Source organism: Acinonyx jubatus, chromosome D1 (assembly GCF_027475565.1).
Source record: "Acinonyx jubatus isolate Ajub_Pintada_27869175 chromosome D1, VMU_Ajub_asm_v1.0, whole genome shotgun sequence".
NCBI lineage: Eukaryota > Metazoa > Chordata > Mammalia > Carnivora > Felidae > Acinonyx > Acinonyx jubatus.
The window spans coordinates 94,344,712-94,367,570 of NC_069390.1; the positions used below are offsets into that span (position 1 = coordinate 94,344,712).

Consider the following 22,859-nt stretch of genomic DNA (forward strand, 5'->3'; position numbering starts at 1 on the left):
CATTACTTAGAAGGCCCACCAGTATTCCTCTCTCACAAAAATTATTCCATTATTTACATTTACATTGTACAATTAACAGCCAACCATGGTAAATCAAGATAATCAGCTTTCAATTGGCTAAATAGATTTGTTAACGTGGTGAATAATTATTCACCAGTAAATGAATCAGCCTAATTTGTTTAAGTGCAGGTCATAGATAAAACATCATGTTCCCATCATTTTAAGATATTGATTTGCACGAGAGATAAAGTCAAACAAAGCCCATGGTTTGGCACTGGATGAAGATAGGTTAACTTAAAGGAAATCAATCAGCCTAGCACTATCCCAGCTGCCGTGGATAATGAAAGCCCCATTGCCCTGTCCTCAAGGAGTTTTGAATCAAACTGAAGAGTCAAGACAAACATAGCAATTAGGAAATAATAAAGGTACCGTATATCCAAAACAAAAGATGTGAAGTAAACCAGCATTTTCAGATAGAAGGCTTTCTTTTAAAAATAACAAATTTATTGGGGCACCTGGGCGGCTCAGTCGGTTGAGCATCTGACTTTGGCTAGGTCATAATCTCATGGGTTGTGGGTTCAAGCCCGGCAACAAAGTCTGTACTCACAGCTCAGAGTCCAGAGCCTTCTTCGGATTCTGTGTCTCCCTCTCTCTCTGTCCCTCCCCCACTCGTACTCTGTGTCTCTCTCTGTCTCTCAAAAATGAACAAACGTTGAAAAATAAATAAGTAAAAATTTAAAAATTTAAAAAATAACCAAAAATAACAAAGTCATGTATTAACTCAGAAAAAATACATAACCAAATATTAAAATCAGAAGTCATATGATCCTCCTGAGATTAGGGCTGTTAACATTTGGTGCATCTCCAGAATCATTCTTATACAAATAAAAGATATTTTAAAGAAAACAAGATCATACCATAAAACTACTTTTAACTTAATTATTTGTACTCAGTAACATATTATGAACAAATTTGAAAATCTGCTTCCCAAATTGCAGATTACACTAAGCCAAGGAAGAGAGCCACCGAGGAAAGAATGGCAACCTAGGGAGATCTTTCCAGCAGAAAACAAGGGCCAAACTAACAAAATTAATTTTAACAGAGATGCTTCTAAAATCCTTGCCTTGGATTGACAGCCTATGAATCAACAGTGTCACTGCCTGTCAAAAGTCTGACGTAACCTACGTGTCCCAACAAAAGCATGGTGCCTTTGAGGAAACTCCCTCTCTAGGTTGTGCTGGTCTGACCATTCCTTTGGGTTCTCTACTTAATTTTATGGCAAGATTGGTCAAGGGGACCATAAGCAAGATGAAAATCATGTCACGTGAGTCATAACGGCAAGAGCCTAGTGGTGCTTAGCTGGAAAGAGGAGACTTTACGACTCTGCGTGCATGTGCGTGTGTGTGTATGTGTGCTTGTGTGTGCGTATGTGTGCTTGTGTGTGCGTGGAATTCTTTTTTTTTTAATTTTTAAAAAATGCTTATTTATTTTTGAGAGAGACAGAGCATGAGTGGGGAGGGGTAGAGAGAGGGGGAGACATAGAATCTGAAGGAAGCTCCAAGTTCTGAGCTGACAGCACAGAGCCCAGTGCGGGGCTTGAACTCATGAACCACGAGATTGTGACCTGAGCCGAAGCCGGCCACTTAACCCACTGAGCCATCCAGGTGCCCCAGTTATGTGTGGTAATCTTTAGCAACACACACACACACACACACACACACACACACGGAGTTATCCTGCAAAAGAAAATTTGATGTATTTTGTGTAAATTCAGAGGGCAAAAATAGTTGGGCAACTCTGAGATCACCTTCACAGCATGCTAGAAGGAATAATGATATAAACATCCGAGCCATTCAACAAGGGCACAGACAGTCTTCGTGGTAGCAAGTTCCCCTTCCTCTGAAACTACTTAAACAGAGATGAAGAATAGGGAATATGCCTGCCATTGGACTACAAGAATTCTGCTGCCCCTTCCAACTGTACGAAATAAAGTGAAAGAACATTACTGGACTAAATAAATATTACTCTTGATTTCCGTGTGTGTGTGTGTGTGTGTGAGAGAGAGAGAGAGTATATGGGTGTGTAAAATCTAAATCTTAACATATTTAGGTCTTGAAAACTTTCTTGTAAAAAATACATCTTGAGCTCAAACCTTAAAAAAAAAAAGTCCCTACTTCCTTCTCCATGAGGTGGTGGAACGAGACAGACTAAGTGCGAGTTCAGCTGTGCCACACCCTAGCAGTATGACCTTGAGAAACACGGGGAAACTCTTGGAGTCTTATTATCCCCATGCTACAAATGAAGAAATAACCTACAGTCAGAGGTGCATTGTGAAGACTGAATGCCATCACACTGCCTGGCATATATTAAGTGCTGGATACACAGAAGCTGTTGTTGTTGTTGTTGTTGCTAATATTATTGTTATACTGGTCTTTCCCACCCCTTTCTCTACGGCCCTCCTTTTCTCTTCTTTCTCCCTTGTGTCTCTTCCTCCCTAACTCTAACTTTCAAGGCACTGTCAGTTTATCTCTACGTCCGTATGCACCTGTCTCATCTCTCCAGTGATCCCGAGTGGCGTTTAAGGAAGACTGGACAGGCAAGGGCGTGCTGGGTATGGAACGTAAACAGAATGGGACAAGAAAGCAAGGTGAAAGGAGGCAGTGCAGGAGAACCAGAGGAGGCCAGCTCTTTCCCCTCCTCACTTCCTCCTCCCCTCCTCCCCACTGCCAAAAGAACAGAAACAGGAAGGAAGACCAATGGAGGAAAAGATACTGTTAAAAGAACAGCAGTGAGAACATCAGAAAGGGTAGGATCTCACACTGGAGAGGCTCAGAAGGAAGTGAGAAGCAAGAGGCAAACCTCCAAGCCCCGAGGGAGTGGAATGAAAAAGATAGATGATTTTAGAAAAGATAACGAACGAGCCTCCGAAAACTCGAACTTTCTGGGCCCTGGTGAGCTTTGCTTAAGATTCAACTAAATGGAAATATAAATAGCCGAGAAAGAAGCCAGTGGATAGGAGCTGACATAATGGACTATATTGACTCTCTGAGATATAAGGGACCTTCTTAAAAGCATAATATTTTACATGATCACTTGTCAGGCTTCCTCTGGGTGAGTGAGCTCCCTTTGGGAGAGGTAAGTGGGTTGGCCAATCAGTGTTTTGTTTAAAGTGCACCCTGCATTGTGCTAGAAATCATGCAGCTTTACCGAGCAGACAGGGAGCCGGGAGAAGGACGTAGGTGCCCACCACCATCTTCCATTCTCCCAGGGGCCTCACCTGATGAGTGTCCAACTCAGATCCAAGACCCAATTTCCTCTCCTCTCCGCTTGCCTCTCTAACCCACCACCTTCTCCGTCGGGGCCCTTGTTTGAAAGAATTAAACCTCTCTTATCTTGCCGCTCTTACAGGGTGGAACAAGCCGTCCAGGCATTTACCCGGTGGATCTAGAACCTCCCTTTAAATCCCTTACTCCACCCCAATTATCTACTCTCAGCTCTCGCCTCTTCCACGTCTGTGCTCAGTGCTGGGAACTCCCCTTATATCCCAAGCCATGTGGATCGTCCCCTCTCCTATTATCCTCTTGGCCAATAATTCTTCAGTAGATTTGGAGATTGTTAAAAGACCCAGATGCAAAGGCCCACATTCAGAAGTTCCAGAAACAGAGCCTGAGAATCTATACTTCCAAAAATCCACAGCTGATGCACATTGTTTGAGAACCCTTGGATTCTGTGTGTGATTATTTAGGACTTACCTATACATCACCCTATATTAATGTGTTAATTTTTCATGAGTTGGGTCAAGTGTCCAAAGTAAACCATGATCACCTCCTGTACTGGGCCTGTCATCTATTTTTCTTGGTATTTCCCTTCCTTGGCTAAGAAGTGCTCAGAAAATGTCCATAGATGATGCTGGGTTGGTTTGGGTGTTGTCAATGTTATAGAATGACAGGTTGGGGTCATGCTGGTTTTACGTGACTCTCTCTTAGTAAAGGCACAAAGCCTACCAATCTGTAAGCACTCAGCCTTTGAAGATTTACCCGCAGGATTCAAATTTCGAGAATTTCCCAGCCAGTTCTTCCTCTCTAATCTGTCCAGACTCCCCACATCCAATACATGTCCATGCCCTCTCATTCCTAACTCAACTTACGCCTGATGCTTCTGATACCACTCCTGTGGTACAACTTTTGTTCAAAATTACCATATGTAATTACCAAAGTTACCAAAGGTCTCACCTAAGTCCTCCATTATCTCCTGATACTTCATCTCCTAAGGGAAGAGAACTCTAGAGCCGAGGAAAGAAACAACATGAGCACTGGATTTACATAAAAGATCCAGGAACATATATGAAGGTGCCTTCGGTTGGAAATACGTAGATATATTCAGCGACATGACTAAAGCAGATGATCATGAAAACCCATGAGAGAGTGGACACAGTGCTTTAGAAAATAATTAATTCTGAGGTCATCTTCATATACATCTTCATTTGGTGGACAAGAGTTAAACGGCTTCAAGGTAATTCAGCATGTGTAATAGTCTCAGTGTCTGAGCTGACAATCTTAAACATGTTTTTTAGTGAGAACATCAGATGGTCGATTGTGCAGAAAGTTGTTTTTTTTTTTTTTTTCTGGCTCAAAGAAGACATTGAACTGTGACTCACACTTTCACTGAGACTGTGGCCTCACTGTAAATACGAACAATTCCATCCAAGTTCATTCGCACCCAAGGGAGGGCAAAGCAACAAAAATGTCACGAGTTGGTTTTTTCCTTTTACTTCCATGACATTTAATTATTGCTTTCGGTAGGCAGAAGGGCTGGTGGCTATTTGCTATTCAAATAGTTTCAATGTACAATATCCAATATTCCCACCAGTTGGAGAACTCATTTCCAGGATTCAGGTGAGCTGCTGTCCATGAAAACTTACCAGTTCTAAATCCTAGCCCTTTCAAGATTCAACTCAAGCAGGAGCGCCTGGGTCGCTCAGTGGGTTGAGCGTTCGACTCTTTGTTTCGGCTCAGATCCTGATCTCACGATTCATGAGTTCAAGCCCTATGTCAAGCTCTGCACTGAAGCACAGATCCTGCTTAGATCTCTCTCTCCCTCTCTCTCTGCCCCTTCCGTCTCACTCTCTTTCTCTCAAAATAAATTAATTAATTAAAAAAAAATTTCAACTCAAGCTTTCCTCCCTTTTCAAGATTGAGTCCAGTGCCAATCCTGGAAAACATGAGCGCACACAGCCTTTTTTTCCATTCACAGATCTGCCAATCTTCTTGCTTTCTTGAATTCAGTTTGTCATTTCCACCTCCAATTCTGCAAGACTCTCTGTCCCCACCTCTGTACTTGCCTAAATTCAGCCTATGATTCGAGGCTTGGTTCAGGTTATGTCTCCTCTACAGGGCTTTCTCCAACAACGTATCCTCAAGCCGGTCACCTCATTCTTTCTTATGCCACAGCACCGAATCCACTAGACACGTTAGCCCTCTGGTTTTCATTTCGAGGTGGTTGTGTTTTGTCTCTTCAGACTGACTACAAATGCATCTGGATTCTTACATCAAACAGATACCCCTTCCCCACTTAGTCGTTTTGTGACTTTGAGCAAACTATGCCTCTTTCTATAAAATGGGGACAGGAATGCTTGGGTGGCTTATTAAGTTAAGCATCTGACTCTTGATTTTGGCTCAGGTCACGATCTCATGTTTGTGAGATCGAGCCCCAAATTGGGCTCTACACTGATGACCCAGAGCCTGCTTAGGATTCTCTCTCTGCCTCTTTCTCTCTCTCTCTAAATAAAACATTAATAAAATAAAATAAAATAAAATAAGGATAATATAATATTTACCTCATAGAGTTACAGTGAAAATTGATTAAAGTAACTGTTCATTAAATGTTAGATATTATTGCCACACAGTGCCTAATGCAGGATATTCACTGCAGAATAGCATGACCTCACAGGCCACAACTTAGCTTCATAACTGTAATGACCTTTTTTCCAGCATTCTGATCTAACTTGTGAAATTTCTATGACCTTCTCAAATCTCATAGTGAAAGAAAATCTTTCTGTGCATATATAACACACATACATATACACACAGTTATTTATATATAATATACATATATGTATACATCTTCATACTTTCTTTTTTTAACTTTACTTATTGCGTGTGTGTGTGTGTGTGTGTGAGAGAGAGAGAGAGAGAGAGAGAGAGAATCCCAAGCAGGCTCCTCACTGTCAGCATGGAGTCCAAAGCGGGGCTTGATCTCATGAACCCTGAGATCATGACCTGAGCTGAAATCAAGAGTCACACACCCAAGCAACTGAGCCACCCCGGTGCCCCTACATCTTCATAGTTTCTAAAATTAAATATTTTACATGAAATTTAACTTGTCAAACAAAATGACTGGCAGACTCCTGAGGAATGCGGGCACTTGACCTTGGTAATTCCCTGCCACCTGCACAGCTTCGGGATTTATAATCCTGGGATTTTATCACCCTACTTCCCCATCACATGGAGATTGGAAATACAAATCTTCAGTTGTTCAGATTTGGCTCTTTTTCTCAGCAGCCTAGAAGATGCACATCGAGGAGTAGAAGTCTTTGTCCAAAACATCGTTGCTATTGGAAGGTACTGCCTGGGGTAAAGCTGCAAATATCTTTTCCAGGGAGGAATGGCCTACAGTGTCGTTATGGACTCATTTGTGTCACCTCGAAATTCACGTGTTGACATTGTAATCCTCAATTCATGTGTTGACATTGGAAATAGGGCTGCCAAGGAAGTCATGAAAGTTAACTGAAGCCTTAAGGGTGGGTCCTCGTCCACTATGTCTAGTGTCCTCATAAGAAGAGACAGGTATCAGGGATGCCCGTGCACAGAGAAACTTTGGCCATGTGAGGACACCCCAAGAAGGTGGCCTTCTGAAGGCCAAAGAGAAAGGCCTCAGGAGAAACTCACCCTGCCAGCACCTTGATCTTGGACCTCCGGCCTCTACAATGACGAGAAAACAAGTCTGTTGGTTAAGCCACCCGGCCTGTAATACTTTGTTACGGCAGCTTCAGCCGACTAACACGTGTGCAAATCCCACAAAATAGGAATTCTCCATGCTAACGGTAATATCCTCAATAGACCAATGAATGAGACCCCCGATGGTTACAAAGGGAGGCAGAAGACAGTGCTGGAGCTCAAAACAGGCCAGTTTAGCCGGAAGAAGGGCTATTGAAAGTGGATAGGAAAGAAGAGTTCAGCACGCAGAGGTCTACCAAGGGGAGGCCAATGAGAACCACCTGCTCTAATGGGCAGCCCCAGGGAGCTCCTGCTTGGAGACACAGTGGGCATTCAATGGGAGGGTCAGAGGCGGATGGTTCCAGATACCCAATTCGCTTCCTGCTTACCCTGGCCGTGGCAATGTGGTGTCAAGGGACTCAAACCCCACAGGGCTGCTCCCCCCTCACTGTGACTCTTGCCTCCCAAGGCTCTCATGATCAAAGCCCCATTTCCGGGAGCTGGTCTTGGTCTGAATCATGAGCCACACTTTAGCTACACACTCGAAGTAATTAACTATGGTGGCCAGAAGTATTGTGTTGGAATATCTATTCAGTGGCCTGTCTCAGAACACTCTGAGCCACGTTCTCTGCAGCCTCTTGACATTTTTAGGAAAAAAAATAGCCAGCGATCTTTCTGGGGATGCTGGGGTCAGGGCTTGAAGGTGTTAGGAATTACAGAGCATGGGACTCAGAAGTGTTTAACTGTGTCCATCCCACCCCTGCCTGTTAGGTGCATCTAAACAGCACCCATGTACCTCCTGCTGTAGAACGGTTCTTGTCTGGGAGTCTAGAGACCTGAGTTCTGGACATATCCATGCAAATGCCTTCTAAGTCAGTGATTTTTTTTTTCACACTCTGAGTTACCAGTCTTGCAAACCCATGCTTATTTCTGTATAAAGCATGAGAACTGTAGGTGGTGAGGTGTACAGAGAGCCCCAGAACAGTCTGGAAATCTGTACTGCAATGCCGGCACTCCCTAACCAGCCCTGTGGCCTTTGGCATCCCTGCCCCTCTCCTGTCTAGGTCTCAACTTCCTTGTCTGTAAAAACACGGGGACAAACTTTACCATCGATAAAACCCCCCTCTGGTTTCAGAATTTTAAGAAGCTATGGAAAAACAACAGCAACAACAACAAACAAACGTTGAGGCCAAAAACAGATTGCGTGTGTGTGTGCACACATCCTCCCTGGCTCTGTAAGTGGGGAATGGGCAATGCAGGGTGTTCGCTAAAACAGTGCGATCATTCTTGCTTGATTTGTTTCCCTGTGGGCAGCACTCGCCGCTGCAGCACCTCTACCCACACACTGAATAATGCCAACCAACCAAATGCGTAACGTTAGGTTGACAGTGAAAATATACATGTGGCGTGGAGAAAAGCCCACTCAGAGAGGCTACTTGGAGGAGGAAGGCTCTAAACTGTGTATGCCAGAAAAAAAAGCAGAGAAATCCACCCCCCTTTCGCCCCTCGGGCTGCCCTGAAATGCCAGGGCACCACATGGGCATCCTGAGAGCTCGGAACCACACAAGGGGCTGCATTCATGGCTTCACGGCCATCTTCCTCCTGCATGCTTTGGCGCTAAGATGCAATGGACATGCCAATTCTGAATTAGAGTCAGGCCGACACAGCATCCATCCGCTGCAGATTAAATAAGAATTTACCAGGTAAAAGCCAAATGTGATGAACGTTGCAACAAATAAGAGGATTTGGAAAAGTGTCTTAGAATGGTGGAGGACGAGGGGGGAGGCTTAGCCAAAAACAAGGCAGCCATTGACATTTAGCAAGTGGCTCCTTTAATTAAGGACTGTCTTCTTAAGTTACATTCATTTCTCTTACCACTTTCAGGGAAGTCCAGGGTGAATAATATGTTTGTTTCTGGCTAAAGAAGTGCCAAGTTTAAAGGTAGTTTTTGGTTAATAAAACTGGTCCGAGCGATTAGCCAGAAATCCTGTCTACTTTTATAGACCAAGAGAAACTGGTTTAACCCTCATCTTCAAGAATAAAAGTATATACTAATCCACAGCAACTTTCTTTTTTTTTTTTTAATGTTTATTTATTTTTGAGAGAAAGAGAGAGCATGAATGGGGGAGGGGGCAGAGAGAGAGGGAGACACAGAATTCGAAGCAGGCTCCAGGCTCTGAGCTGTCAGCACAGAGCCCCACACAGGGCTCGAGCTCATGAACCATGAGATCATGACCTGAGCCTGAGTCGGATGTTCAACCGACCGAGCCACCCAGGTGCCCTGCAACTTTCATTTTAAAGCATGTTCAGGGCTAGTAAGAAATAAGAGTAAATGACATTGAGATCTACTTGTCTGTTCCTTGAGCCTCTTCTACCTGACCTAATGCTATGTAGTATATAGTCTGTGCACAGCTGCCAGGCAGAGCATTCTAGAAATTGTTTTCCCTTCTGACATAAGAACTAGCAATGGCTTCTCATTATGTGTCCGGAAAACAAAATTCTTACTCTTGATACTGATATTCAGAACCTTGAACAATTCATTGCTTTATCTCCTCTGTCCCCACCTCCCCTCCTCCTAAGCTCACTTACTCTCAACGTGGCCTTTGGATACCAACCAGACCAGCCTCTTCAATGTCACCCACATACACCCAATCTCCCATTCTTGTGCCCTTGCTCATGCTGGTTCCCACTTGATTTGTCCTGTTCACTGCTCCGATCTCAACTCCCGGCAGTAAGCCAGGCATATAGAAGGTACATAATAAGCATATAATAAAAAGAGAGAGAGAGAGAGAAAGAAAGAAAGAATTAAAAAGGATGGAAATTCTTTGAAAACCATTCCATTATTCCTACCGTCTAGATCCTAATGATTCTTACGAGGGCACATCGAGTGGTTTCCTCCATGAATTCTTTAGCTCTCCACCCCACATGAACCTCTTCTTTCCCCTGATTAACTCTTTGAAGACCAATTTGATTGCTTGTTTTTTTCAGTGCCTAAACTAGAGTTAAAGTCTCAGTGAGTTCCCCCAATTCTCCATATGAAGGAAGACATTGAAGTGGATATTTTGAAAACCCGCATGCTGTATCTAACTTTCAGTGTGATCAAAATTGATTTAATTAAGTGATCTTCCCTCTTTTTTTTCCTGAATCATGCAGTGTGGTCCTCATCTGATCTCCATTTACCATCTCTAAAGTTTACGATCAGAGGGCCAGGGTTGCAGCCAAACTGTCTTGACTCATATCCCAGCTATGAAATTTCTTAGCTGTGTGACCCTCGGCAAGTTACTTAACCCCTCTGTGTTCTCAGTACCCTCATCATAGACGCATTGTGAGTCTATGTACATGTAAACTGTTTGACTATTACCAGGTATCTAAAATGTCAAATATTCACCATCATTATTCTCTAGCCACGCTGGCCTTCTATTACCTACAACAAGCCATACTCCTTTCTACCTCAGAACTTTCAAACGTGTGACTCCGTTCTACCTGGAATGTTCCCTGCTCGCTCTTTTCCTTCAGGTCTCAAGTTGGATGGCACTTTGTCAGGGAGGCCATTCCTGATCCATGGAATTCTAGGTTAAGTCTCTTCTGATGCGTCCCTATAGCTCCCTACATATCAGCATGGCACAAATCACACATGCAAATTCTTGTGCAGTGATCATCTTTCAGATTAGACTGTTCACTCCAAAGGTAAGAAGGAAATGAATTTGTCTTAGCCATCCTTGGACGTCCAACGTCCAACACAGATCACAAATATTTATTGAGCGAGTGAATCAATGAATGTAGAGAGAAAGTTGGAGAAGTTTCATGGAGGTGACAGTCTCAGACTTTGAGACACCGTTACATCCAACAGTGCAATTAAAAGATGTAAAATAAAGTAGATTAGGGTAGCTACCTAGAGACCAGACGGCATATGAGTAGTTAGGGAGATGGAGAGACACATAACCCCAGGCTAAGACCACCAGGATATACTGACCATTAGCAAGCGCTGTGCAGAACAGGGAAGCAGAAAGTTCAGTGGCGCATTGGATAGCAAATATTTTTGCCACCTGTAACAAATCGCCATGGCACATATCCCAAACCTTTCCTCTCCAAAGGGAGCACAGGATACAAGTTGCATGGGTAATTTTAGTAACGCCTTCTTCTGGTACATTCCTGAACAACAATGGTTTTCTCGTGTTGCTTTTTTTCACATCTTTATGTGGCTGAAGGTGGGGGAACCCAGTAGGTTAGCAACCCATGCCAAAAAGGAGTAGAGATGAAAATACATGTTTTTAGCTAGCACACAGCCCCTTCCCCCAGTCTACCTTTACAGTAGAAAATAGCTCAGCATTAAATATTAAATAAGTGAACTTGTTCAGTGCTATGATAACCCACAGCACAGTTTCTAAAGCACACTCACACATTTCTAAGCCTCCCAATTAATCAGATGAAGTTAGAACCTCATGACATTGTAGACACCTCTAACAAGCTTGTTTTAAAAGAGTAAAAGAAACGTGTTGATTGGAGCAAGTCAGTACTAACAATAAAGACAATGTATTCAACTCGTCCAAGCAGCTCCATGGGTGGGAAGGGGGAGGAGGGGGTGAGAAGCAGAAAGTAGTTAAGGAAGTGAACTTGGCTGACTGGCAGACTGGTGCCTTCCTCCAGAATTACCACCTCAAAACCTACTTCCTCAAACTGCCTGTACAGTCTCTTATTTGGGCAGAATGGGAAGGTCCCTACTCCTGTGCTAACTTGGATTTCAGCCTTACTTCCACAAACTCCACCCAGTGGAGCAGGTACAGAGGCGCGCAGGGTGGCAGAGATGGGAAATGCAGGGAGGAGGGGACAGAGTCCTGTCGCTGCCTTTCCACCCATGAAGAGACGAGAGAAACTGTCCCCTCATTTCTGCACAGTGGGAGAGAGGGGTGAAGGGTCTGCAGATTAATTCATCGTGACAACCTTCGTGAGGAACCTCAGTGTTTGATCTTGAAAAGACTTCATAATTTTTTTGATGGCTTTGAGAAGAGACTGGGTAAAAAGTTAACTTCCTTTTTGATTCTCTTATCAAGAGTAAATAAAGTTCAACTTCGCACGTTCTCTAGCGAGCGAGACCCAGAGATCAAGTCTGTGATGGAGGGAATTCAATAAACATGAGGAAATGTGACCCGTCAGGGAACAAAGATCCCACTGTGCTCCTCTCCAAAGGGAACCTGACTCTTCCCCTGAAACTGTCATAAGCCTTGGCCAGAGAAGCATTCTTACCTCTGCAGGGAGTCGCCGAGCGATCAGGTGCGCCTGTCCCCGACCCCAGAACTGCAGTTTGCTTCCTTTTCAAAGAAACTCACCTGGGCAGGAAGACAGGAGATAGAGCACCTGATGAATGGGCACAGTGAGGTTAGCTGGCTTTGCAAACAGAGTTTTGCCGCTGTCTTCAAGTGACCTTATCTCAATGACGCCTTCTTTCTAGTCTTCAGGTTTCCCTTCTGTGCAATGGGATAGCAATTTCGCCCTTATCTAATTCACCCGGTCAGCATCAAGATGCTGACACTTCACCTGCCATCATGTCACACGGCTGTAGGGCGGGGTCTGGCCTTCAGTCCCGGGTGGTCTCATATTAGATGGGCTAACTGGTATTTCTACTTGGTGCTTGTTTAAAAAAAGGAAGTGCACTTTAGTCAAAAGTTCTTTTAGTCAAAGAACTAATGGCCCATAACAAGAAGAATAAATATTTCCGATAAAAGATTTATGAATCTTTTAAACAGGTTTTTTTAATGTTTTTATTTATTTTTGAGAGAGAGAGAGAGAGCACGAGCAGAGGAGGGACAGAAAGAGGGGGACAGAGGATCGGAAGCAGGCTCTGTGCTGACAGCAGAGAGCCTGATACGGGGCTCGAACCCATGAACTGTGAGATCATGACGTGAGCCAAAGCTGGGCGCTTAACCAACTGAGCCACCCAGACACCCTAAACGCTTTATGAATCTTTTTTTTTTTGTAATTTACATCCAAGTTAGTTAACATATAGTGTAATAATGATTGCAGGAATAGAATTTAGTGATTCGTCACTTACATGTAACAGCCAGTGCTCATCCCAACAAGAGTCCTTCTTAATGCCCCTTGCCCACTTAGCCCATCCCCACACCCAACAGCCCTCTAGCAACCCTCAGTTTGTTCTCTGTATTTAAGAGTCTCTTATGGTTTGTCTCCCTCTCTGTTTTTATATTATTTTTGCTTCCCTTCCCTTGTGTTCATCTGTGTTTATCTGCTAGCCATCTGGATGTCTTCTTTGGAGAAGTGTGTGTTCATCTATTCATGTCTTCTGTCCATTTCTTCACTGGATTGTTTGTTTTCTGGGTGTTGGTTTTGATAAGTTCTTTATAGATTTTGGATACTAACGCTTTATCTGATACGTCATTTGCAAATGTCTTCTCCCATTCCGTCAGTTGCCTTTTAGTTTTGCTGATTGTTTCCCTCGCTGTGCAGAAGATTTTATTTTGATGAGGTCCCAGTAGTTCATTTTTGCTTTTGTTTCCCTGGCCTCCAGAGACATGTCAAATAAGAAGTTGTTGTGGCCAAGGTCAAAGAGGTTGCTGCCTGTTTTCTCCCCTAGGATTTTGATGGCTTCCTGTCTTATGTTTAGGTCTTTCATCCACTTGGAGTTTCTTTTTGTGTCTGGTGTAAGAAAGTGGTCCATGTTCATTCTTCTGCATGTCGCTGTCCAGTTTTCCCAGCACCACTTGCTGAAGAGACTGTCTTTATTCCATTGGGTATTCTTTCCTGCTTTGTCAAAGATTAGTTGGCCATACGTTTGTGGGTCCATTTCTGCGTTCTCTATTCTGTTCCATTGATCTGAGTATCTGTTCTTGTGCCAGTACCATACTGTCTTGATGATTACGGCTTTGTAATACATCTTGAAGTCTGGGATTGTGATGCCTCCTGCTTTGGTTTTCTTTTCCAAGATTGCTTTGGCTATTTGGGGTCTTTTCTGGCTCCATACAAATTTTAGGATTGTTTGTTCCAGCTCTGTGAAGAATGCTGGTGGTATTTTGATAGGGATTGCACTGAATATGTGGATCGCTTTGGGTGGTATGGACTTTTTAACAGTATTTGTTCTTCCTATCCAGGAGCATGGAACGTTTTTCCATTTTTTGTGCCTTCTTCAGTCTCTTTCATAAGATTTCTATAGTTTTCAGTGTATATCTTTTTTACCTCTTTGGTTAGATTTATTCCTAGGTATTTTATGGGTTTTAGAGCAATTGTAAGTGGATTAATTCTTTGATTTCTCTTTCTGCTTCTTTATAAATCTTTTAAATTTTATCTTCTGTGCCTGCATTACCCACTCAAAAATAATTATTTACATTTCGAAAATCTAATAAAAAATAGGGAGCTTTTCCACTAATTAAAAAAATTTTTTTAATGTTTATTTTCTTAAGAGACAAAGAGAAACAGAGTGTGAGCGGCGAAGGAGCAGAGAGAGAGGGGGAGAAACAGAATCTGAAGCAGACTCCAGCCTCTAAGTTGTCAGCACAGAGCCTAATACGGGGCTCAAACCCACTAACCGTAAGATCATGACCTGAGGTGAAGTCGGACACTTAACCAACTGAGCCACCCAGAAGCCCCTCCCACTAATTTTTAATGTACTATTGTTTGCCAAGGCTTAAACTTATACATCTATTTTGGTGAGATTTATCATTTGTAATTTATCAGTAAAATTACTTTATAGTCCATAGCCTTTCCCAAGATATTTGTACACCCCAGGGGCTTCTACAGCCCCAAGTGGTGAAATATCCTTCCATTCTTCTTCAGTTGGGGTCTTCACCTGCTAACAAAATGGTCTCTTATTAGCTTTAGTCCACTAAGAGAACAAAAGACTTACTTCACATTTTTGCCAGTCTGACTCTAATCTCCTGCTTCCTCACATATTATATTCAATTCAATCAACATCTGTTGAGTTCCCAATATGTGCCAGGAACTTCTCTGGCATCTGGGGTTACAGCGATGTGTAAAGCACAGCCCCTGCCTTCCAGATGTGTATTGTCTTGTGGAGGAAGATATGTATCATAGAAATTCTGTCCACCCAAAGGGGCTTTTAGAGACCATTTACCATAAATCCCTTCATTTATAGATGCTGTTACAAAGATCCAGAAAGGTAAAGTGATTTACCCAAGATGAGTACTGACTGGAATTTGTACCCCGTGGTTCAGAGTCTAGGGTTTGTCCCACCATATCCTAGTGGGGGAATGGAAACCAACACAAAACAAGAAACAAAGCTTCTCCATTGTGGCTTTATCCAGCGAAGAGAGAAAGGCAAGACTCATCTCTGTTCTATGGATCTGATAATCAGGATGAATCACTAACAAGTAATTTAGAGGGGCACGTGGGTGGCTCAGTCAGTTAAGCGTCCGACTTCGGCTCAGGTCATGATCTCACTGTCCATGAGTTCAAGCCCTGTGTCGGGCTCTGTATTGATAGCTCAGAGCCTGGAGCCTGCTTCGGATTCTGTGTCTCCCTCTCTCTCTGCCGCCCCCCCCCCCCATTCATGCTCTGCCTCTCTCTGTCTCAAAAATAAACATTAAAAAAATTAAAAGAAGTAATTTAGAAATACATACACATTGGGGCACCTAGGTGCCTCAGTCAGTTAAGCAACCGATTCTCATTTTGGCTCAGGTCATGATCTCCTGGTCTTAAGATCAAGCCCCACATAGGGCTCTTTGCTGAGTACGGAGCCTGCTTAAGATTCTCTCGCTCTCTGTTCCTCTCCTGCTTGTGCATGCACACACTCATGCGCTCTCTCTCTCTCTCTCTGTCTCTCAAAAAAAAAAAAAAGAAGAAGAAGAAGAAGAAAAAGAAATACATAAACATTTTAAACCCAATATTTCATAATCTACAATTTATGTTTAACATTTAGGAACTTTGAGATGATTTGACCCAGGCAAATATTTCATCAATCCCCACTGTTTCCTGTCTCCTAACTGTCTTTATGCATTCTTGAAGTTGAACGTAACTGTAAGTGAGGGATCCAGTCAGACCCATATTTTTCTTTTATGGTTTGAAAATATTTTTATTTTTAGGTTGCAAAGATTATGAGTGGCTTACTCTTTAATTTTACTTACTGTTTTATTGAAATACAATTGATATGCAAAACTTACACATAGACAATATATACACTTTGATGAGCTTGGTCTCTATTTTTTTAAGTTGATTTATTTATTTTGAGAGAGAGAGAGAGAGACAGCACGAGTGGGGGAGGGGCAGAGAGAGAGGGAGAGAGAAAGAGAGTCCCAAGCAGGCTCCCTGCTGGCAGTGCAGAGCCTAACGTGAGGCTCGAACTCACAAAATTGTGAGATCATGACCTGAACTGAAACCAAGAGTGGGAGGCTTAACCGATTCAGCCACCCAGGTGCCCCAATGAGTTTGGTCTTATGCATAAACCCTTAAAACTAATACCACAGCCACCATCTCCAAAAGCCTCCTTATATCCTTTTGGGTTTTGTGTGTGTGTGTGTGTGTGTGTGTGTGGTAAGAACACTTACTATGAGATCTCCCCTCTCAACACATTGTTAAGTAAACAATACAGTAGTGTTTATGGTAAACACAGTGTTGTAAAGCACGTCTCTGGAGCTTATTCATCTTGTAAAACTGAAACTTTATACCAATTGAATAATAATTCCGCATTGCCCTCATCCTCTGGCCCCTGGTAACCACCGTTCTATTCTCTGCCTCTGTGGTTGTGACTGTTTTAGGTACCTCCTATAGAAGACATCACACTGTATTTGTCCTGCTGTTACTGGCTTATTTCACTTAGCATAATGTCCTCCAGGCTCATCCATATTGTTGCAAATGTTTTCTAAAAGGCCGAATAATATTTGATTGTGTGAATATACTGTATGTTCCATGACCATTCATCTGCCGATGAATATTTAGGGTGTTTCTGTATCTCGGCTATTGTGATAATGATGCAGTGGTCGTGGGAGTGCAGATGTCTCTTCAAGATACTGATTTCTTTCCTTTAGATATATACCCAGAAGTGGAATTGCTGGATCATATGGTGGTTCTATTTTTATTGTGGGGAGAGGAACCTCCATACCGTTCTCCACAGCAGCTGCACGATCTTAATCCCCACCAACGGTGTAGAAGGATTCCAATTTCTCCACATTCTCGCCGGCCCTTTGTACCTTTTATTTTTTGACTGACCGATCCCCTGCAGGTGCTCTTCTCTTAGCTGTATGCTATTTCCAGAGTGTTCTTGAGGGAAGCCTAGCTAGCCAGTGATCCCCACCACATGGTAAGGACCCTGAAGACAGAGCCATCTTTTCTGTTTCCTGAAGTTGTCTCCTACCCTAACCACCACTTTCTGTAAGGCCCTGTCCTGAAAGATCTAGGCTTTTAACCAGGCTGGAATTCTAAAGCAGAGGCAGCCAGACTTGGCCTATCTCAAGGGGCTGTTTCTGCTGACCCCTCTCATGTACTCCTGCTTAGAAGTACCTCAAGCCAGCAGCCCAGTAGTGATCTCAGAATATATGAAACATCCTTTAGGGACTTGTTTAAAAACCTTTTGTGTACATAAATTCAGAGCAAATAATAGCCTATTCCATAAATGTCATGAGGCCTTAGAGATTATCTCATCCAATTACAGACAACTGAGGCTCAGAGAGGTGAAATAAATTACCCAAATGTATGTAGCTACTTGGTGACGGAACCAAGTTTAGGATTCAAGTTTCCTCAAACCTACTGCAGTACATTTTTCAATAGATCACCTTCCGATTCAAATTAGAAATATATAAGTAGTAATGAATTAGTAATGAATATTTAAGGAGTGCTGGAAGGCAAAAGGCTCCATGCGAGGTGTTGCAGGGGACACACAAATGAATTACATGCACTTTCCTTCCTCTAGGGGCTCCTAGCCTAGAAAAAGAGAGAAACAGCACTGTAATTTAAGGCAGCTTTCAAAAACCTACAATATTTGAGATTAAGCAGTACAAGATTGGGAGAGATGAGAAAGGGAGTAATTTTGAGTCAAGAGATTTAGGAAACCCAGGGGGAAAGTTTGGTTTGAGCTGAGCCTTGAAGGGCGAGTAGAATTTTGACAGTGGTCATGGAGACAGAAGGCAATCTAGATCATCAGGACACAGCCACAGAGGCAGATGGGTTTCTGAGCTCCTCTCTGATCTCACTAATTAATTAGAGAAGGTGGCATCTGAATTTCTGGTGACTGGGTGCAGGGTTCGGCACTCTCGACTGGGTATGGAGGTCTAGCTCTTGATCCATTTCCAGTAGTAGCACAGGTCAGAGCATTTGCTGATTGCTCAAAAACCTATACAGCCTGAGTTCGTATCCCATCTCTAGTATGTACTACCAAAATGGCATTGTGCAAGTTATTTAAACCACTCTCTGCCTCAGTTTGCTCATCTGTAACGTGGAAACTAGAGCATTTACCTCATAAGCTCGTTGTGAGAAATAAATGAGTTAATATAGGGAAAGTGCTTAGAACAACGTCTGGGTCTTGGAGTTAGACAAGTGTTTGTTAATTCAGTACCATCTGACAGAATTGCAATAGCTTCTTTCCGGTCAAAGATTCTTCGCAGAAGCAAAACAAAACAAAAACTGTGAGGATTTCCCATTGTTACTCAGATTTAAAAAAGGGGGGGGTGCGAGAAATAGCTCCATACCACATTCCGTGATGAATTCATGAAATAAATGCTTGCGGTACAGTGTCCTTTATCGTTGCCCCAGTGCCCTGACTCCCCTCGGCCAGCAGATCCCAGACAGGTGAGGTGACCCCTTGTGATGCTCCTCACCCTGAGATGAGGGGCTTGGCCTTACCCGGAATTATAGTCTGTTCTTGGTAATGCATTGAAGTCACATGGGAGCTTGATTCTCTATGGCTCAGAATAGATCCTGACCTCACTGTGGGCTCCCTCTGCTAATGGTTTCATGTATTCCAGATTGCATTACTACCAGGAATCGATTTTTCAGCTCTTTAAAAACAGTCTATTTTGGTCATCTTTCCCCTACTCTTAGAGATGTATTTATTTCCCAGAATGTGTAGTGACTCGCAGACAAAATAAATTCTGATAACTGAAATGGAAGCAATCGGTCGTCCAGTGGTCAAGAAAGCTGGGAGGTTTTCCTTGAGAAATTCTTTTGTAGGTCAAAGCAAAAGAAATTCGGTTCTCTAATGTGGAGGCCCCAAGTGAAACAAACAATGTAACATCCACCCGAGACTTGAGAACTTCTAGAAAAGCTGTCGGATATATGGAGTTCAACAGCTTAGACAGTGATACTATCCAACATGGTACCCCTAACCCATAAGGCTATTGAAGCACGTGAAATGTGGCTGGCATGTTTGAGGAAATGAGTTTCTACTTTTGTCTAATTTTATTTGATTTTAATTTAAAAATCCATGCTTCATTCAGTACTGAAAAGCTTTTTAAGTTTGGGGAAATCTGGGGATATAAATCTACATCAATTATAAATATTATGTAATCTAAATACACATCCAGTATTTCTGATTAAAATTTAGCATCCAAATTGAAATGTGTTATAAGTGTAAATTACACTGGATTTATAAACTTAGTATTAAAAAAAGAATGTAAAATACCACCTTAATAATCTTTTCACATTGATCGCATGTTGAAGTGATAATATTTTTTGTTATGTCAGATTGAATAAAACATATCATTAAAATTAAGTTCCCTGGGCTCTTGTACGATGTGGCTTAGAAAAATTTAAAACACTTTGGAGACTCACATGTTTCTATGGGACAGTGCTATTATAGAGCAGTTTCAAAAACACCAACCCATTTATTCTTTACAGCAACCCCATGAGTTTGTCAAAACAAGTGTTATTATTTCTGTGTTGAAGATATGGAAACAGAGGTTCAGGTAGTTGTAGCTCACCAAACCCTGGAATAAGAGGCAGAGACTGACTTCATGGCTTCTGAGTGAAATCCAGGCTCTTCCAGTACACTGGGTTGGCTTGAAACTACAGGTGAAACTTAAGAAAAGCCATTTGGATTCACAATTGAGCCTACTCATTCTATACCTAAGCAGCTCAAGGGAGTCTAACGAGCCTTAAAAGAACAACATGTCCCAAGCAAAGTTCGCATGGAGATAAATACACAGAGTCACTTTCAACATGTGAACTGCACTCATTTGGCCTTCATGTCTGTTTGGGGACGCTTCAACAAGCATTTTCATGCTATAAATAGGGTACTCAAATGTATCATATGGTCATTGCTCTGTATCATAAACATGAGTCTAGTCACTGAGGTTTGCCCAATAATCACAAGGCCAGCGACAGCAAGCTGACTAACTAAAGGAAGTTAAAATGTAGGCTAAATATAACAGCAAGAGAAAAAACTATAAGGAACCAAACAATAAAGCAAGAAATGTCTAATTCACTAACGGGAAGAAAAAAAAAGCAAAACCCATAAAACTTCACCGAAGATGATAAAAACACAGAATTTAAAAAATAAAGAGGGACAGACAACATCCTCATGAATGAGAACACTAAATATTATAAATTATCACTTTGCTCCCCAACTACTAATAGGGAGCTTAATAAAGAAACATGCTAAGTGACACCATAGGGATATAATCAGCAAAATACAAACTGTTGAAAACACTACCAAACACCCAGATTCTCCAAAAACAATGTATTTCAAGAGGAACACAAAAGAAATAGGGAATTAGCATAAATGTTTTAAAAAGACTTTTAAAATACAACAATTATAACTTGTGAATCTTGTTTGATCCTGATTTTAATTTATTAAAAACTTTTAATTAAAAAATTTTAAGCACCTGCAAATTTTAACGTTGGATATTTGATGAGGAATTGTTTCATTTTGTTCACTATGATACTGAAATAGTAGTTACTAGTTTAATAAACTTTACCCTTTTATCGCTTCTCGGCCTTTTGGCTAAGATCAAGTGTAGTAACTTTACCCTCTAAAGGCACAATTTACATTTGTAAAATATTTACAAATAAAATATGCCTGAAATTTGCTTCAAAATACTATAAAAGAAATTTAAACCCTGGCACAATTCTAAATTACTGTTAGTTCTGTACAGGTAAAAAGAATTAAAAACAGAAGAATATGTACCATTGCCTGTGCTACAGACTTAATTTTCTTTTAAGCCATACAGAGAAAGACAGATACCATATGTTTTCACTCTTATGTGGATCCTGAGAAACTTAACAGAAACCTATGGGGGAGGGGAAGGAAAAAAAAGAAAAGAAAAGAGGTTAGAGTGGGAGAGAGAACCAAAGCATAAGAGACTCTTAAAAACTGAGAACAAACTGAGGGTTCATGGGGGGAGGGAGAGGATGGTAGGTGATGGGCATTGAAGAGGGCATCTTTTGGGATGAGCACTGGGTGTTGTATGGAAACTAATTTGACAATACATTTCATATAATAAAAAAATAAATAAAAATAAATTTTCTTTTAATAAAAGCTTGCTATCCAAGATTTCTGAAATTTCTTCTTTGAGGTATGATAAATTAAGTGGTATCAGACTAGCTCTCTCACTTGAACTAGCAGAGCTTAACTAGAACAACTGGTAAAAATATAGGAAACAAATATAGACTGTGGCCCTATGATAAAAGATAAAAATGAGATAAGCTCATTAATTATTTTTGCTTTCTGATTAGAAACATATTCCAGAATATAAAGCTAAGAGAGAGTTTCTTTAGCAAAACAAAGAGTTCTTGCTGGATTAAGAAGACAGGGCTCCAAGTTTAGAGAGGCTGTTGTGGCTGAAATGTGCAAATTGGAGTACTTGAGAGAAGAGATCTATGTTGAGAAAGAACTCCAGAAATCTGGAAAGGGATCTCCTCAAGTTTGGTATTAATATTAAGCTATGTGTGCATAGTGTGAGAGAGTACAAGAGGTTTGGTAAAGAAAAACTCAATAATCAATTACCCGGGAACTGTAAACTGAGCAGCTACCAGAGCTCATGTAGGACTGGAAGACATTGAAATTCCTCCAGACAAGTAAGAGATTTCATTAAACACTTTAAAAATCCCATAGATTGGGATTATGCTCAACCCATAAACCTGGGCTGCTCAGTGGGTTGAGCATCTGACTTCAGCTCAGGTTGTGATCTCATGGTTCTTGGGTTCAAGCCCCAAGTCGGTCTCTGTTCTGATAGCTAAAAGACTGGAGCCTGCTTCAGATTCTCTGTGTCCCTCTCTCTCTGTTCCTCCCCTGCTCACACCCTATCTGTCTCTCTCAAAAATAAAGATAAAAAACAAAAAAGAATTCCATAGAGACACAGAAAGAACATGCTTTAATAGTGGGGCTAAAATTGCCCTAAAGGTTCCAAAATGACCCTAACTAAGGTCAAAAATAAACCTCAAAGGACCAAGATGATCTTAAATTAACTGCCTGCCAGAATAAAGTCCAACATTGTTTAAATATAGGCAATGAAACCAGACACGCAACAAGTGGAATGAAATGTCTCACATTCAGTCAAGAATTACTAGACATACAGAGAAGCAAAAAAAATGAGACGTCTATGCAGGAATGAAATCAGACATTAGAAACAGATCTAGAAATAATATATATATTGAAATTAGCAAAAACTACAGTACAACAAATATTACAAATATGTTTAAGAATTTAAAGGAAAACCTGAACAAAATGGAAATTCCATGCTGCTTATAGGCATAAGTCTAGAAAAGACAAATCTAATCTATAGGGACAGAAAGCAAAGTAGTAGATGCCTATGGATGCTTATGGGAGCTGGAATGGGGCTCCAGTAATTTTCTTTCAGTATTTTATAACTTGATTGGGGTGCTGATTATACTCAAAACTCATCAAAATGTACATATAAAATGAGTGCATTTTATTAGATACATAAATTATATCTCCGAAAAAAGTTG

The 22,859-nt window shown here is 41.6% G+C and overlaps 1 pseudogene; it reads left to right on the top strand.

Annotated features, from left to right (window-relative positions):
* Window positions 1-20,875: 20,875 nt before the first annotated feature.
* LOC113593265 (uncharacterized) lies at window positions 20,876-20,994 on the top strand (annotated as a pseudogene).
* Window positions 20,995-22,859: the final 1,865 nt, after the last annotated feature.